The following is a 17161-nucleotide window of genomic DNA, read 5'->3' as shown; positions in this document are numbered from 1 at the left end:
CCGTAACTCCCTTATGAATCCTACTAATCCTCCTCTGCGTAATTGCTTCCTTCAATTCCATCCATTTGGACCATGATAATCAGATACAACTATTCTACCATTTACCTGTATTGTGATGCCGCTGATAGGTTTGGGATGCATCACAAAGAATAAAATCCAAATATTGAAGCGTGAAGGAGTGGAATTTTACCACATTGAACTAAATGCTTGCAAGAATCGTAGAAAATTTCATGTATTGAAACATCGCCTACCTCACGGATTCAATCACTCGTCTCATATGGATTTCAGGGACACCCTAATCCTGAAATAATACCTCCAATGGAAGTGTTGGATGGCCAAATACAAACTAAATGGGATTTAAGATCATTCTCCTGGGCCTGTGCAGGTCTACCTGGACCAACACAACCAAAGAATGGCATCATACAAACACCACCTATGCTTCAGAAGTGTAGTATAGATTCCAGAGATTAATCTCCAAGCATTCTAATCTAAAATCTGATGAATGACATTATATTTTCTCATTAATTCATTTAATTTCATAAACATAAATATTAGCATACATAACAACATCAACATCATAATCCATCAGTCTTCTTTAGATGCCTAAACAAGATCTGCATCGAAGACTGACCTGTAACGATAAATAAAGAAAAATGTAACACTATCAAGCAGGACTTTTTTTTAGGTTATTGATAGGTGCAAATCTTAACCTTCAAGGAATAAGAACAGGAATGAAAACCCTCCACCCAACAATTAAATAGGACATTTTCTTTATTTTCTATTCTGCTTTAAAATTTAAATTTGTATCACCTCTTTAAAAATATAATACAACAGAAATTAGTTTGTATTTATGCATTGGAAAATGGACCTTGCCCATCAACAAGTATCCTATGCCATTATTTTACCTTAATGCCCACCACTCAAAAAGTAATTACTACAGAATTGAAGCTGCAAAATAGTTTCAAAAATTAACTCTAACAAACAAACAAATGACAGAAATGCAGCACACTAAAGATGAAGTTAATGCCATAAATTACCAGCCTCACAAATACATAATAATGAGTGATAGGAATTATTAATTATTGAGAGCAGATAAGTAACCCTTCAAATAAACCCAAATGACTTAAGTAACTCCACTTTCACCAACTGACGAGGGAAGACCACATCCACTCCTAGGCTTTATTCAATGCCATATTTTTTATTGCAGAACTGGAAGTGGTTTCATAAAATAATTTAAACTGTGGGGAGCATAGGCAGGATAGGAATTACTTTGTCATCATTATGACCTATCAAGCAGTGTTATTTTGAACGCAAAGATAGGAAGACTACACTAGAAAGGGTCACTTCAGATTTCAGCAGAATTCCACTCCTCACCAGACAGAGTGAATGACTCATAAAATAGGTCGCGACCATACTAGAACTTCAAAGGAGCACACAAAGTCCTTTTGAAGGAAGGATTGCTGAAATGCAGACACCACATTAGGGTAACATGAAAAATGTCTCCAGAGCTACCCTCCTAGAAAACCCACCAAAAGATTTTAAGGGGAGCAATAATGGCAGCTTTTTTCTCAAATAAACTGCATTTGTTGGTGGCCCTCTTGTAATCACACACAAAGGGTTTCAGAAGATACATTATGGGAAGCAGTGGCATTATTATTCTGCCTAGCAGTTAAAATAAAATTGTTTCAAGCAATAAATGAACAAAATGAAGACACGAAAATATACCATAGTTATAAGGCCCTGAACCCTGGTCCGCAGAGTAGGAGTCAATGATAATAGCCTTTACACCAACTCAACCATATTCAGAGAGGGCAGCTATTTTAGAATAATATATAACGCATGTTGAAAGTATCGCATGAAAAATAATTAATTATAGTCACACTAAGGCCCATCCAAGGAAATCACTACCAGTTCTGCAATGCATTCGGCATTATGAATTTCATAAAAATATGGTGCTGAGAAAGGCATAGTAAAATATGTGGTCTCCTTGGTGAATAAATCTTATACATATATAAAACAAAGTTGTAAATCGAGACCTTCGTACATGGGCGTACCCTGCAAGGGGCAGCTGCCCCCCCCCAAGAAGCAAAAATGGCAAGTCTTTTGCCAAAATCACTACTGAATTGAAAATATTCAACAAAATCTCTTTAAACCAACGAAAATTTATATACATTAGTATAAGTTATGAAACTATAATAAAATTATTTTTTTCAAGGAAATAATCTCATAAATCCCATGGCTTGCCCCCCTTCCCCCCCTAGCGACCTGAGGGGGCCCGAGCCCTATTTAAAATTCGTTATGGGTGTGATGAAAAAATAAGTCAATTTTCCCGGAGTGTCCAGATATCGAGACTCGAGATATCAGGGTTCTTATTTTGACCATATACATAACTCTTCTAAAATGCTTAAAAAACTTAGAACTCATTTCTTATAAAATTTCGCACGGCCAGATCCCCGGTTTAGGCCCCCCAATATTTTTTGTAAGTCAGCATCCCTCAAACTAATGCCCTTTGACTTTAAACAAATTCAAATTCCAATTTTTGTTCCATTCGCAATGATGATTAAAAAATCACAAGGTGAGTGTTTGTGGCCTGAATCAAGAAAACCCATATTTTTCTCACCGTCAGTTTTACAATTTTTTTTCTGAAAAAGAAGAGCGTGGTGTAACAGAAATGCTACTGAGTACATTAAATATCCTTACCATATTCTTTCTGAAATTGGCTCTTTTAAAAAAGCCTTTCAAAGTGGTCATATGGATTCTTTCCATCACGCCATCCTGCTATATGTGTCATTCTCTCTTGATCCCACCTTCTTTAGCAAATCATATATCTATGATTCTTAAGTATTTATTTTTAATTTAAGGGGCACCTGGTTTTGCTGCATTATCTGCAGTGTTCTCATTACTGTAGTCTGGAAGCCAGTCCTTGCACCTATAAGAAAAGTTAAATAAATAAAGAAGTAGCTCTCGCAAATGTAAATACTAAATATTTCTTTAAAATATAAGCTCTTGAGCCTGGAAAAATGTTAATCACTCAATGCACCACTAAATACTATTCCACAGAAAGTGAATAAAATAATTTTAAATGACTCAACATGATTACCTATGAAACAAAATTAAAGTTAAACACACAGAAATACCCCTGAAAAATATATAAATATACTTGGGCTGCTATTCTGGATAAGTGTTGCAATAAATACCATATGCTATTCCGCGGGTCATTATTGCAACGACCCCGTATTGTGAATGAAGGGGTGCAATAATTTTGTTCGGAATAGCATCTGGCTACTTCTTGCACAAGCTACTTCGGAGCTCTGCCTCTTCCCTTATGAAAAAATAATTCAACATCGCAATGTGAACATTTTCTGGGTAGCAATACCGAATAGCTCAGCCTGGGAGACCGCATATTATTATTGCAACCCAACCAGTTGCGATTCGCTGTTCTGAATAATGAATTGCAACGGTGCTATAGCTATTTTGAGAACTACGTCTTCCAGTGTAGTAAAAACAAGAATTGCAACCATTCTGAATACCGTATTGCATCTGGGTTGCAATATGCTATAATTATATCAACTTCAGTTGCAATATCGGCGAATTGCATGATGCTATTCCATCCAGATTAGCAGCCTTGAATCATACCTAGTTCACATAGACAGACAAAGTAGTTGACCATGACAGTCCACAAGTCTCATAGCCATACATACTATCCTACATGGCAGCACCACCCATCACTTCTCTGATCTTTCAGTTCTAATCCCACACATCTAATCAGACCGAAGTATTGATAAAATGTGTTAGTCTCTGTGGACATCATATTTTCAAGGAATGTTCCTTCACTTACTTGTTAGTGGAGCTCATTGGCAGAAGACACAGGTAATGGGGGCAAATTCCTCCTCGGGACCTTATACTCTCATTGGCTGGCATAACCCTCTCATCATTAGTGTCTCCACTGTAAAGATGTCTTTGTGTCCTGACTCATCTCTTTCATCCCGGCTCTGCCTCTGCATTTGTATCAGAATACATTGCTTGCTTTAATTTTCTTTTCCCCCTGTTGTAGCAATCTGGAATGAATGGAGGGATACCAGTCTCATAGATACTATAGAAATTTTACTATCAAAGAAAGCTATCGTAGGTACTCCAAAGTTGTAACTTACCAGTGCCATACATAACCCTTTTGAAAGGGTAAAGCAACCAGCTGTTAGTAACAGAGTAAATGTCTTGCCACACCTACTGTTAAATTAATATTGCTGTTTGTATCTGTCCAAAAAGCTCTTATTTTCTTCATCCGCCCAAGTACTTGGTAGGACCTGGATGCCATCACAGACTCCACAACCAGATTAGCTGAATAAATATAACTAGAAAGAAAACAAGATATGAAATACCTTACGAAAAAATTTCCACTAGCAAAAAATAAAGTTTTATGCAGACACTTATGTAAATAATCATATTCACCCAATGAACAAGGACAAAATGATGTTACTTTACCCCACAATGCAAAATACAAAATAGCTATAAACTGTTGCTCATTCATCGGTATCAAAACAAACACAGAGCAAATTATCAAGATTGAATGCTTTAACTGTACTCTCTAATTTTGCCACAGGAAATAAAATTATATGGGTAGATTTGCAAGGTGAGATGCAAAAACTCCCCTTTTCTCCAAATTTAAATTCTAGGAGCACATTCTCTTTTCTGTGCAATGAACATGCGATGCTATTTTTATAATATTATAACCTTTTCCGACTTCAACGAAGCACAACTGTCTTTTTCTCGTCTAGAAGCAATAGAGTAGTACAAGTGTGGTATTCTTAATGGGGAGGCATACCTCCTTATATCAGTGGTTCATCGTCACCATGGGGATACATGCAATTTTTCCTCTTGAATAAAGAATAAAGGGAATACATTAAGTTCATCAAAGTGAAATATATAATTGAGTTAACACACATTAACCGTGAGACTAACGCCCGTGATGGGCTGCTGATATTAATACGTATATGAACACCATTATCTTATGTAAAAATTTGTAAAAGAGTTTTCTCGTTAATTAAATTAATTAATCCATACCTCGGAATCTAACTAACTCTATCAAGAAAAACAGCGTACAAGAGAACTTGCTGCGCGAAAACAAACATCTCGCTACACTATGTAACTAAAAACTAAAGTTATGAAAGGTAGAACACGGCAATTTCAATTCCGATATCACATTTTCATTCGATTATGATAAATTAATAGCAAATAGTGGTCAGCGAGGTACCACTGAACAAATTTAATTAATACTACTCACATAAACAGTAATGGCTGCCTCACCAAGAAACCCAAACAAAATGACCGCATGGCGTAAATACTAGGATTTTCGAATTTCTGGTCTATTAAGACACACGATCTCTTGTATTATGGTCTAAAATTCCACTTGATATAATAATAACGAAACAAATATTATAAATAAAGCTTCTCATATGAATAATAATGGCTGCCTCATTTAGAATCACATCAAAATGACCGCATGGCCAAGAGTAACAACATTACCGGATTTCCGGTAAAGTCTATTAAAGAACTAAAATTACACACTATTCAATATTAAATAAGTTAAGTAATGAATATCCAACATAAATAACACAGAATACGTACTTACAGTTACTTGTAACAATGATTTGTTCTTGACGACCATCTTGGCATTATCTGCACTTATTTTCCAGTGGTTGTCTTCCAACTCGGCACAACAGCTTGCATCCCGCTTCCTATTCTTCTCTACCGTGATAGCGAAGAACAGACTCCACGAAAATTGATACTGAACACAAACCACACAAATATTCCGTGCACCCAAGCACAACTCTCACAGCGGTACAACGCGTTGTGGTAAACAACGTAGACAACCACTCCCAAGCGAAGATACTACGCGTCTAACACACTCACACCCACCGATTAATATCTGGCAATAAACAGTTTGAGCAGCATTTCGAAGGAAGCTCTATTTACTGCACAATTCTCAATTTTGTCGCTGGCCGACAGGAATCTCCCTACTACCGCCATGTAATTTTAACGTGACAAAGCAATCCTCTTCCAAAGTAGCGACGCCACACGACAAATTTTGTAAACCTATCGACAGGAAGTTCGGGAAACAATCGCTTGCATGCAGCGCCCTATGTCGACGATAGTCCATATGTATGTTCATGGCATATGTGTAGAACTGAGGTTCAACAAGACTTTCTCTGAAATCCCGTTCCTTTTTCTAGTCCTGTATTTACTGATCTGGTGTGAGGACTCTGAAAATTATATTTACTTTTTTTCTTGCATTAAGACTTTCATGTCGAGAAAAAAGTGATTTTACAGCTAATTTTTTAAGTTAATTTCCTTCGTCTTTTGCCGCGTGATTATATTTTATGGCTCTGATTCTTCTTGAAACCTATTATTTTGCGGCCATTTTTATTAAAGCGGATGACTTTATTTGTGAAGTAGAAAAACAAACCTTATGCTTATCACAATAATGTTACGGTGTCAATTTTTCTTTTAATTATAAATATTTATGTCTTGATGTCCTTGGACGTTTTACATAGTTAAATGCCAATGCAACACCTTTTAAAGCTTTTAAAACAAGAATAAGCGGCATTTTAGCATGGATGCAGTATTTCGTTGAACGTAATAAGTGTTGAACGTTCCTTGTTTTTTGCTAATCAAAGGTGAAAAATATCATCAGTAATACTTTGAGAAAATGGTAAAAAATATCTTAAAAATTAAAATTCTTGGTGTGTTAAAAAAAACAACAAGTGCTACAAAATTTGTTAATATTTATTATCAAATTAACTGACGTCGTTAATTGCATCGAATACCCTCTGCAGTTGAACTGCGAATCCCATAGCAAGGAATGCTGTGGGTCAGTAATCAAACTTGCTCTGACGGTAGCAATACGGAAAGGAATGAAATATACAGTTATTGCTAGTGTAAATATGATCCTATATCTCGCTTATTGAAGTGGAAGGAATAAAAAAACTATTCCTCTGTGAACTTTTAGGTTATGCTTCTGTGCCTGGGATAAATGTCATCAGCACTAATTGAAGGTTAATCGAAGTGTTTTCCGATTTCAAATTTGGCCAGGCTTTGAATTTTTGATTATTTCTCACGAAGGTTTGTATTTATACAAGCATTGAGACCACCAGATACGATCATTCAGCGCTTGCTATCTCTGACTCTTATTGGCGTGCACGGTTTTGATGGCTCCCTGGGAGCTGATTTTATCTGACTTCGAAATTCATGTTTAATTCGCGAGAATCACCCCGTAAATTAATCGTGCATTAGTTCGCAGTCGCTGTGCTAATAGTGGCTGGGTTCCCTAGGAGCCGTGAGAACGGCGACGGGTCATTTAAGCCATTTGGGGTTACGAGTGCACATGGGGTGTTGCCTGCACGAGGCGACGCGGCAAACCGCGCGCTGGCGTTAACATTAGCCCATTTTTGACGCGAGTCGCCCAAGAGGCAGCGATTTAACTCTACTCGAGGACGACGGCTGTTTGGTTGTATTCCCTAAGCTCCGTGCAATGCTCAATGTGGAACCGATGAATTTAATGAAAATTATAGCCCCTATTGCAGTTGAATTCTGGACCTTATTTGGGGCATTTGTGTCTGGTCACTCGGATAGTTTGCGCGCGTCCGGCGTCGATTCAATATATTGTATTATTTTGAAGCACTAGAAGATGATAATTTTTCTCTTTTTTACAGATTAAAACCTTTTTCACTCTATTTTATTTGAATTAAATAAGTTTTTCTACGCCAAAAACAGACGCCGTCTTTAAGAAACAAATTGTACCTTGCAACTTTACATTTTTAATGCCTGACGTGCAAGGGCTGCATAAAAAGTTACCACGAAAATAAATATACTGGTAAATTTTCTAATAATGATGTATTTGAAGCATTTAAGCTTAGTGGAAAGGAAATAGAAAACATATAAATAAAATCGATACAGAAGTATCTTCTTAATAGCTACAGTTTATTTTTGCTTAAGTTCATTAGTTAGCATAGTGTATCATTATCAAGGCCTGGAAAAGCTTTTATTGAAGGGAACTCATCATACTTCCTCTTATGAAGTATCATAGTACAGTTTCACTCATCCATATACCTCAATTAGTTCAAAAATTTCGCTGTAGTAACGGAAAATGTAAATTATATGTGTTTAGTAACTTTTAAATGAAATTATATGTGTATAAAGGAGCTCAAGGTAGGTATGGGTAGTAACTTTTTGACTCGATTGGTCGTAATTTTTGGTTTTTGAATGCTATTACTGTGTGCTCAACAACACCCGACGCCCATTTCATCAGTTTTTCATTATTAAATTGCCACGCCGCGAACACCCATTAGCTTAATGAATGAAAAATGCCTTTACGATGATGTTTTATTCGAATTCCTGTCCACCTTTGAAATAGGTGCGACAGCGGGTAACCCTTCAAGCGCTGACGAGCGTCATAATTACGTGTCGTTGGGCGAGCATTTTCACCCCCAACGGTATATGCCCCGGAGCCCTTACTAATCGAAGGGCAAACATAATTAGGCATTTTGCGTAATAAAACACTCAATGCGGGTGTGTGCATTGCATTATTCCTTTCGTGCCGTCAGAGAAAGCATTTTTATCGGCGGAACTAAGAGAGGGAACCAAAGCGACCGTGGGCACACTCGGGACTAACAACGTAATTAAATTGTAAATTTCCGGAGCGAATTCCGTTTAGCCGTCTATTGTAATAACCACTGATTTGTTAGCCGAAAGACCTGAATTATTCACGCTCTCCCGACCTTCTCTTGTTCTTCCCCCTTCCTCTCTCACTTCCTCCCCCACCTCCCCCATTAACTCTTTCCTCAGAGTCAACCGCACTCAATAATTAATTAACCCTCTTATTGTCGCGTCATTACCCCTGCCCGTACCCCGCCAAGGCCTTCCACCCCTGCCACCGGAATCGCTGGCGAACCCCCGGCCTGCAATCTTCGTGATCCTTGCTGACTTCCGCCCACGCATATACCCCTATTCACCACCTTCTCCCCCACCCCCAGAAACTGGTCTTGCCCAGAAGCCTCGAACGCGCTCTGCTTGAAGACCTCCTCCTACTCCTTTTGTCCATCGAGAAAGGACCTCCCGCTAGTAGGAGGGCTATAAAGTTGCTTAACGCCCCCATATAAAGCAGCAAGACAATGCGACTCTCCCTCGGAGCCATCCCTCCCGGATCGTATGCATCATCCGCTTCCTGTGCTGCCTTCATATTCTTGTCCCGCGAGCAAAGGAGGCCCTTGGCGGCATCTCGCTTCCTTCCCTTCCTCATCAAGACCCTTTTGCCCCTTCACTCACATGGGTTGTCTCCTTCGTCCCGCAGAGCTCAAGGGAAACAACTACCCCGTCACCTTCCCATCTTGCCGTATGCGGGAGGGACAGGCTCGTGTCTAATTTGGGGCTGTTCACGAAAGTCGGTCTCTGAAATGCTTTGGGCTCGAAGCGAAGAAGTCCACAGCTTCACCTTTTCCGGACTCATTGACGGCTCAGTTAAGTCCCCCGGGGTAAAATTGAGGTAAAGGTAGACATATCAATAGAGGTAGCTTGTTCTAATCTTTGATAGGTGGGTTTTTCTTCAGAAAATGGAGATATATGATTTTCCAACAGATTAAGTTTAAATTGAACAGAGATCTAATCCCACCTTAGTTATCCAGAATTATTGAGTTGTTTAAAATTAAAACATGCCAGAAATAGTGCAGAAGCTCGTGGAGGAAAGGAGTTTAAAATTTTTTCTTCTATATTCTTTTCTTGTACATTCTAAATTGGAATATTTTTACACCACCAAACTTTATGATGAAATAAAAAGTATTATATTATAATATTATAACATTATTTTAAATTCATTTTTATTATAAACTCATATCACCAATTCCTCCGACGAAAATCTCATTTGGGCTCGAATTTTCGCTGCTAGGGCTAACGGCCAAGGGCTTTAAACAACAATCAGAAGTAAATGTGAGTCTTGGCTTCCGGGCGTTCCTCCGCGTTTAGATGTCCATAAGTGACGACAGTTTCTCCGGCCATCCTGCTGGCGTCTTCAGGTCAGAAGTAGCGATGCATAAAATTTGGCCGTCTTATATAGGTACCTATGGGGATCAGAGGCCGATTTTGATTGGTTGGAATTCAGGTGGGCTCTGATTGGTCATTGAAAGACCCTTTTCCATGTGTTGGCTAATGTGTAGCCGTCTTCTCTGTTGCAGATCTCAGGGAACGCGGAGGAACGCCCGGAAGCCAAGACTCATATGAAGAAACGCCGCGGAAACCTCAGATCAAACTTGAATCAGAAGTAAAGTGTAGTAAAAACTCTATTGCCAATATTTTAGCTACAAATTTTTTTGGGATGAAAAATTTGCATAATTTCTATTTGATTTTCACCCTCTTTTCCCTATTTAAGACCATTCGAGGACATGAATACTCGTCTTTTTCTCCCAAAATGTCTTAGGTAATGCTTGAATGGCCCCTCTCGTTACGTGGGTGAGTGTCGCGCGGAGGGATCTCGTGTGACAACGATACGGCGAATGTAGGAGGTATCCTCAGCTTAAAGCTCCCTAGTGCGTCTCCTGCTCCCTCGCCTGCGTTTCCATTCCCTTGTGCCCTCAAGGTATGAGGATGGGAGCCCCTATAAGATTATGCGCTCGGATTTACCCACTACGCAAATTCACATCGTTATTAATGACGCATGTCACGCTTATCTTGCTGTTTTGTAACACATTATGCGCTTGTATAATTGGTTCAGCAGAGGCAGTGTGTCATAAAATGACTGTGAAATCCAAGATACTTAATATTAAGAGTAAGAAGTTCATGCTTTTAATGTTTTGAATTATGTGCACATTCTTTACTTTGATTCCAAGCTTATTAGTTTCTATAAAATGGTTTGGAATATGTGTTTTATTGGAAGATTTTCGGAGAAAGCTAAAGAGTTTACAAATGGTAATAATTTAATGCTTTTCTTTTGACTTGATGGGTGTGCTTGATTTATTTCGTGAGAATAGCTGGTACTTTCCTTACTGAAAACTTATTAATAAAAGCTTAACGCAAGGAATTGTCGCATTAATTTAATTGCATAGGCTTGAAGGAAAGGTTTGATTTGTGGATTCATCCTCTGAGCACCATTTTGATATCAGAGAGATTGCAAGTTTTACTTGTCTGAAGATCAATGATGAAAGGACCTCTTAGGGTGACCAAGGAGCAATTACTTAGGGCAAGGCAGAAGGATATGGTGAGAAGAACCATCATGGGTGCATAATTATTTGTTTAGGGTTTCTTGAAGGTTTCGTGACTTACGATGGATTATTTTCCTAAGTTATAAGGAATATAATATTTACTTGAAAAATAAAATTTTATGGGCCATAAATGTTAGGACGCTCTCGTTACCTCTGAAGCAATCACGCAAAAATTATATACCTACGTTCGTTGGATACTACAAATGCTTTTTGGAATTAATCCTTACCCGGTATTTGCTCCGCTAAACTGCTAAACTGAATTGTTTGCCATCCTAGTTTCGACGTAGGAACCTGGCAAAGCTCCATGTATTTTCTTCCGGTAAAACCAAAACGCGGAATGAATCCTAGCATCATATCAATTTCACTCAAAAATCATTTTACTACTATGAATATGAGGATCATTGCAATAAAAACTCATGGGACAACACCTCCCAAATATTCTCACGCTGTTTGGCTGGGTAGTGCAGAACGCCCCAGTGTGTTGTGCATACTTGGCCCATACCTCCGCAAGGAGGTGGCACTTCAAGGCAAATGGTATCCTCCGTGTAGTTTGCTCCTCATGCATCTTATGCTCCCTTGTGCCGACGCACTGCTAGCTAACTCCTTTGCCCTCGCAAGCCTCCGATTACCTCTCTCCTCCGTTTCGGCTCCTCCAGAACCTCTATCCGTGCCATCCACGATTAATCGCACATCCCCTTGCGCCTGGCGTACGTTTAGCTGAAACAGCTAACCTCTCTCTCTCCCCGTAATTTGCTTAATGCCGAGCCCCTGCCGTTTATGACGACTAGTTATCCCCCTCCACATCTTCTCAATTTGTCGTCGGCTGCATCTGTAGCTGATCGTATCTACCATATACGGAGCAGATTGAAGGAGAGTTTTAGAGTTACCATTATTAACGATGAAACCATGCCAAGTTGTTACTTATGGTATGATTATGCGCTACAATTACATTCCAGGGTTTAAAATGTATTTTTCTGTCAAGAAATACATTATTATAAAATATTGCTGTTGAGAAGTCGAATTATTTTTTATTGTTGATAGAACTATTCATATTTTAAGTTGCAGATAAAGGATTTTATTTTCTGTTAGTATCTTCATTTGACAAATGATATCATCAGTGAACGCGATTTTTTTCAAAACTCGACGTGAGTATGTTTGTATTGAGCATTCATTTTATTTTTATTTAATGCATGGTGCTTTCTTTTCTCTCGAAAAAGTATGGCAACAAGCGTTGTCATTGATCGCGTTAATATTTATATTTATCACGTCAAATTTGGGAGACTTTTGGTGACTTGAAGCTAGATCATATCTTTAATTATCTCGCGCCAGATAATTTTGAGTATTCTCTTATTTGTATGCGAGCATGAAAATTGCCTATTTAACAATTATTGAGTGGATCACCTAAGGATATTTTTCTGTGATCGTGACTCTTGAATCATGTTTCCTTATTTTTTGGAATATTTAAATGGTTCAACTTGGGCGGTATTCAATTCTAAATCCACTGTGGTTGGTTTCCTTTTGCGTATATCGATCATAGAATTCCGTGAGAACATTATAAAATGTATTTAATTTTTTCCATTCATATAGGGAATTTAATTTACTGTTTTAGTACCTATTCACATTTAAGAAATAGGTATTTTCTATATTATTCCCCTAGTAATTGGAAATAACGGGAAAGGATGCTAATCATAATAAAGGAAAAATTCGTTACAGCGGTTTATGTGTAGGAATTGATCTGTAATGGACTCTTGATCTGTAGTGAGTGAATGGCCGACAATTTTGTATTTATTCATTTTTTATTGAATCGGATCTAATTTTGTTTTAACCACTTTTCTGGAGTTATATGCTCCTAGTTTCAGTTTACCGTGATAAGCAATCTTTTAGAGACTGGGAACTCTCTGCTGAAATAGTTACAGATGAATTAAAACAAGAAATTCCATTATTTTTTCTTTCTCCATATTAACACTATTGACAACTGTAAAAAAAATATTGAATCTAAACTTTTAACGGCATTAGGGTAGTTTCCTTCGTCAAAGAAAACGAAAGGCATTGATTGCGATTCGTTATTCAACATCAGTGTATTCATAATATACAAATTATTTGGTTTTATAAATCCCTGTTTAGACGAATGTTAATGGTCATTTTTAACCTCATTTGAAAAAGGCCAGATTGGCGTCCATGCGATGCCAATCCACGTGACGTCATAGGCACCTAGATTCTATGCGAGTAGATAGGACTTTTACATCGTCTGAGATTACCAATGCATACATGAGGCACAGAGCTCAGGGAAAATTTTTTTAGCAATCACCTATTAAAACTGCCTATGGTCGGAGAGTTTCCTTAGTTTGATAGCGTATTAATAATCCTTATTTAAGCCCAGCGTTAGTTAATTACGCTACCGCCATGCTCGGCAGCAAACATCCTGCATCGTAGCGGCGTTCATAGTCTCGTACCCACGTGGCCTCACACAGTAGCAGCCAGACGTCACACGGGCTTTTCCCAGCATTCATACTTTCCGCGTTTTCGCGCGCTTGCAAATTTTCACTTTTCATTTAATCGCGAAAAAAAGATATCGTCATTTAAAAATCAAAAAGCGTGAAATATGTACTCCAGGAGTACATATTTCACGCTTTTGATTTAGGCAATACAAAATAATAGGAAACCACCCTATTGCTTATTATCATTTGTTCGCTATGGTGATTTTCGCAATATAGAAGAGTTTTCATTTGTTTTACAAATTTATATATACCCACAGGGACGAAGACAACGTACGTAGAGATAATTCTTATTCTCCCTTTTTCTCCGTTTACATTTCTTTGCCTCAGAGAGGAGCTCTCATACCTTGAGTTCCACCTGACTAATTACATCTATAACAATTCAGGCTACCGCATTACATGCTAATTGATTGGTAGTTTATTTTGCACTTATTTGGTATCGAGGAGGTAAAAAGCGTATTGGTTTCAATTCAGCGTTTTTAAAGGCTACAAAATTTGGAATACAGAAGAAAATTATTATTTACTTTTCGCATCACGTTCTTTCAAAGCACAGTTTCAGTGTCGTCGGATATGTATGGAAAGAAATGATCTCTCAATCAAATAACCTTATCCGGTATTCTACACGATTTAAAGTGATTTTCAAACCATAATGAAATTTTCTGCTTTCGTTGCCATTGTAAAAGGAAAATGTATTTTTACAGTCCGCATCGCTCCATGGACTAAGCCTCTCTCCTTTGTGTGGCACCTCTCTTCCTGCGGGGCAAATTAGGATGCTAGTGGGAAACCGCTGAGCAAGGCAATCCGGCCGGCATCCCATGATGCCATCCTCGCCCAGAGTCGGCAGATATTACTCTCTCTCACCGAGTTTCGAGCGGTCTTCTTTTCCCCGAGCCCGGCAATCAAATAGTCGCGATCCGTTCTTCGACCCACTTCGGGCCAAACAAATCGTGCGGCTCCCACGCCTGCCACGCTTTGAAATCCGCTTTCCCGACAATGGAATTTGTTCCCATCCCTCTCTTGAGCATTCATTTCCTTGCGACACATTTTAGGAATTCATCTCTCCGTGTGCCAGTCAAAACACAAAAGAAGTAATCCTCCGTTATTATGAACTCCATCCTGATAATTATTTTCCCCTTTCATTGGAAATCCCTAGCATGGTGTGGAGATTTGGTTTACTAGGTGCTATCGGTTATTTTATGTGTTTTTTTCCGTCGATTTTCGCGGCTGGGAGTTTTGCTCCCCCGTGCCATACTGCGGAATGTGTCCTCGTCATATGTTTTTTTATATCATGATGTTCGTTAGGTTTTTATCATTTCAATTTAAAATTATAACTTTGTTGCTGTTTATTTTGGCTCTAAAGTTCTTTGATCAAAAATTTTTGTCAGGTTTCCTAAAATTATATCAAAATCTTCTTCCTTTTCTGAAAGCGGAAGTAGTTCTTCATGAATTCGCAATTTTATAAAAATATTGTAAATCAGTTTAAATTATTCAATATTTTTATTTCAATTGCTATAGCTCAGTCTCAATAGAATATTTCAAAATCACAAATTTTCCCTTTGGAATGGATGTTATAGTATTAAATATAAGTTCAATTTGTTACCAAAGTTTTTAGGTACTTATTTTTTTTATAAATCAATAAGGGTTAAGATACAAGTGTTGTACTATCCAATTTTATTTTCGTTGTGGTTCCTTTCGTCAAAGTAATTTTTAATGAGAACATAGTAATTAAAAATACCATTCATCATCATCCACTTATTAAAAATTTTCTAAACTTTTTATTTATCGTTTATGTTTAGGCAAAACATCAACTTCATCGTTTCTGGAGTTATTAAAAAATTTCAATTTTTAATTTAAACTTTTCATCCCATACATATTATTAGTCAATCATGTTTGCATAGGAAAGAATGTTGCTGTTTCTGCGAGAAATAAAAAATACCTCAAGCACGAGGAAAAAAGGCACATTTTTTAGGGATTCTAAATCATTACGGGGACCTCTTTTGTGTTTCGTTTTACCGCTTTCCCTGTTTCTCCTCCACCCACTCGGCTCCGTGAAAATGGAAGCTTAATTAAGCTTGTTATTACTCATTTTTTAAACAGATGTGCTAAAATTAATACTAAGATTCAGTTATTACCTCGAAGAGCAAAAAAAAGATGCCTCATAATAATGAACATTTCTTAAGGGAGGGAAGTGACTCAAAAAGTTTTCATTCAAATTATCATTATCGTCACATTTTTTCAACATTTATTTAACTCGATTGTTTTAATTTGCCCTGAATTGAAAATAGCAAAGTTTTTTTGAATATGCTCTATTTAATTGGTATAACCTACTATATTGAAATCCCCGATTACGAATCAGTTGATGCCGAATTTTCCACTTCAGCGCAACTAGTTATAACACTATTTCATGATCATTGAGAACCCGAAAGTGCCTCAAACCCAGTTATTTAAAGTTACGGAAAACCAATCATATACCGTACTAGAATAACATCTATACTTTAAAGTATTCAAAATGTGGTGCTACAAGAGAATAATTTAAAAAATACATCGACTTAGTTATTACTTATAAAAGCCTTAGAAGAGTAGGAGAGACGGGCAGCTTTTTGTAAATATTCAGAATAAGATGGAACAGCTTAATAGGCAATATCTAGGGGCATGATGGTTTGATGAAGACAAACGCCGAGGGATAAGTGGATGGCAACAGCGGATAAGGAAGACCTCGAATAAAATATATAGCGTAGATAGAGAAGGACGAGAAGGAGAAGAAATACGTGGATGTGAAAATACTAGCTGATAATAGAATTGAGTGGAGGGCAGCGTAAAACTAATCTAAGATTGTGGACCGGTGATTATGAACCATATCTTGTTAATATCCCAAGTCAGGAGCAGAACGCTGTTGTTTCTTCGAAAAAAAAAATAACTTTGAATCAGGGCACATTGTTTTATGTGGTGATTTTAAGCCCTTTTTGTGAACCTCTTGTGTTTCGTTTTCCCACTTTCACTGCACCTTCTCCTGCACCCACTCCCAAGCCCCCCACCCATTCCCCCGCGAGGATGAACGCGTCCCCCGCGTCCTTTGAAGAGAGCGTGGGCGTCCCGTGCGTGCTCGCACTCGCTTTCCGTTTTAACGCTCCCTCCTCCTCCTCCTTCCACTCTGACCCAAATTCTCCCTCTCACTCCACTTCCCCTTTAAAACCTCCCCGTCCCCCCCTCTATCCCTCCACATTGATCCATAAGTTAGCCGCCAGGCCATCCCGACCCCTCCTCATCTTCTTCCTTTCACGTTCGTACTCTTCCCTCAACGTCTCCTTCCCTATCCCATGGGGATCTTTTGCGAATACAGTTTAAATGTCATTATCAGGCATTGTTGTAATTCACTAACTCATACTTAATCGTGTGGTGTTCCATTTTAAGGTTTCTTGA

The 17161-nt window shown here is 38.1% G+C and overlaps 1 protein-coding gene and 1 long non-coding RNA gene across 9 annotated transcripts in view; one reads left to right on the top strand and one right to left on the bottom strand.

Moving 5' to 3' along the window:
* LOC124153454 (lachesin-like) overlaps positions 1-17161 on the top strand; it is an 810730-nt gene that overhangs the window by 72097 nt on the left and 721472 nt on the right. The window lies entirely within an intron of this gene.
* Positions 542-6164, bottom strand: LOC124153455. Of its 7 annotated transcripts, none has more exons than XR_006863659.1 (6): positions 5626-6164; positions 4823-4874; positions 4152-4352; positions 3839-4058; positions 2701-2929; positions 542-631 (listed from the first exon to the last, which is right to left on the bottom strand). It is a non-coding gene; the product is annotated as an uncharacterized LOC124153455 (long non-coding RNA). The 7 variants fall into 7 exon arrangements; XR_006863656.1 differs by having other exon boundaries at positions 5630-6164; XR_006863658.1 differs by lacking the exon at positions 5626-6164 and adding an exon at positions 5062-5497.

Source organism: Ischnura elegans, chromosome 2 (assembly GCF_921293095.1).
Source record: "Ischnura elegans chromosome 2, ioIscEleg1.1, whole genome shotgun sequence".
NCBI classification, from domain to species: domain Eukaryota; kingdom Metazoa; phylum Arthropoda; class Insecta; order Odonata; family Coenagrionidae; genus Ischnura; species Ischnura elegans.
The sequence above is the reverse complement of the archived record's forward strand: the minus strand, read 5'-3'. Positions and strand labels throughout refer to the sequence as shown.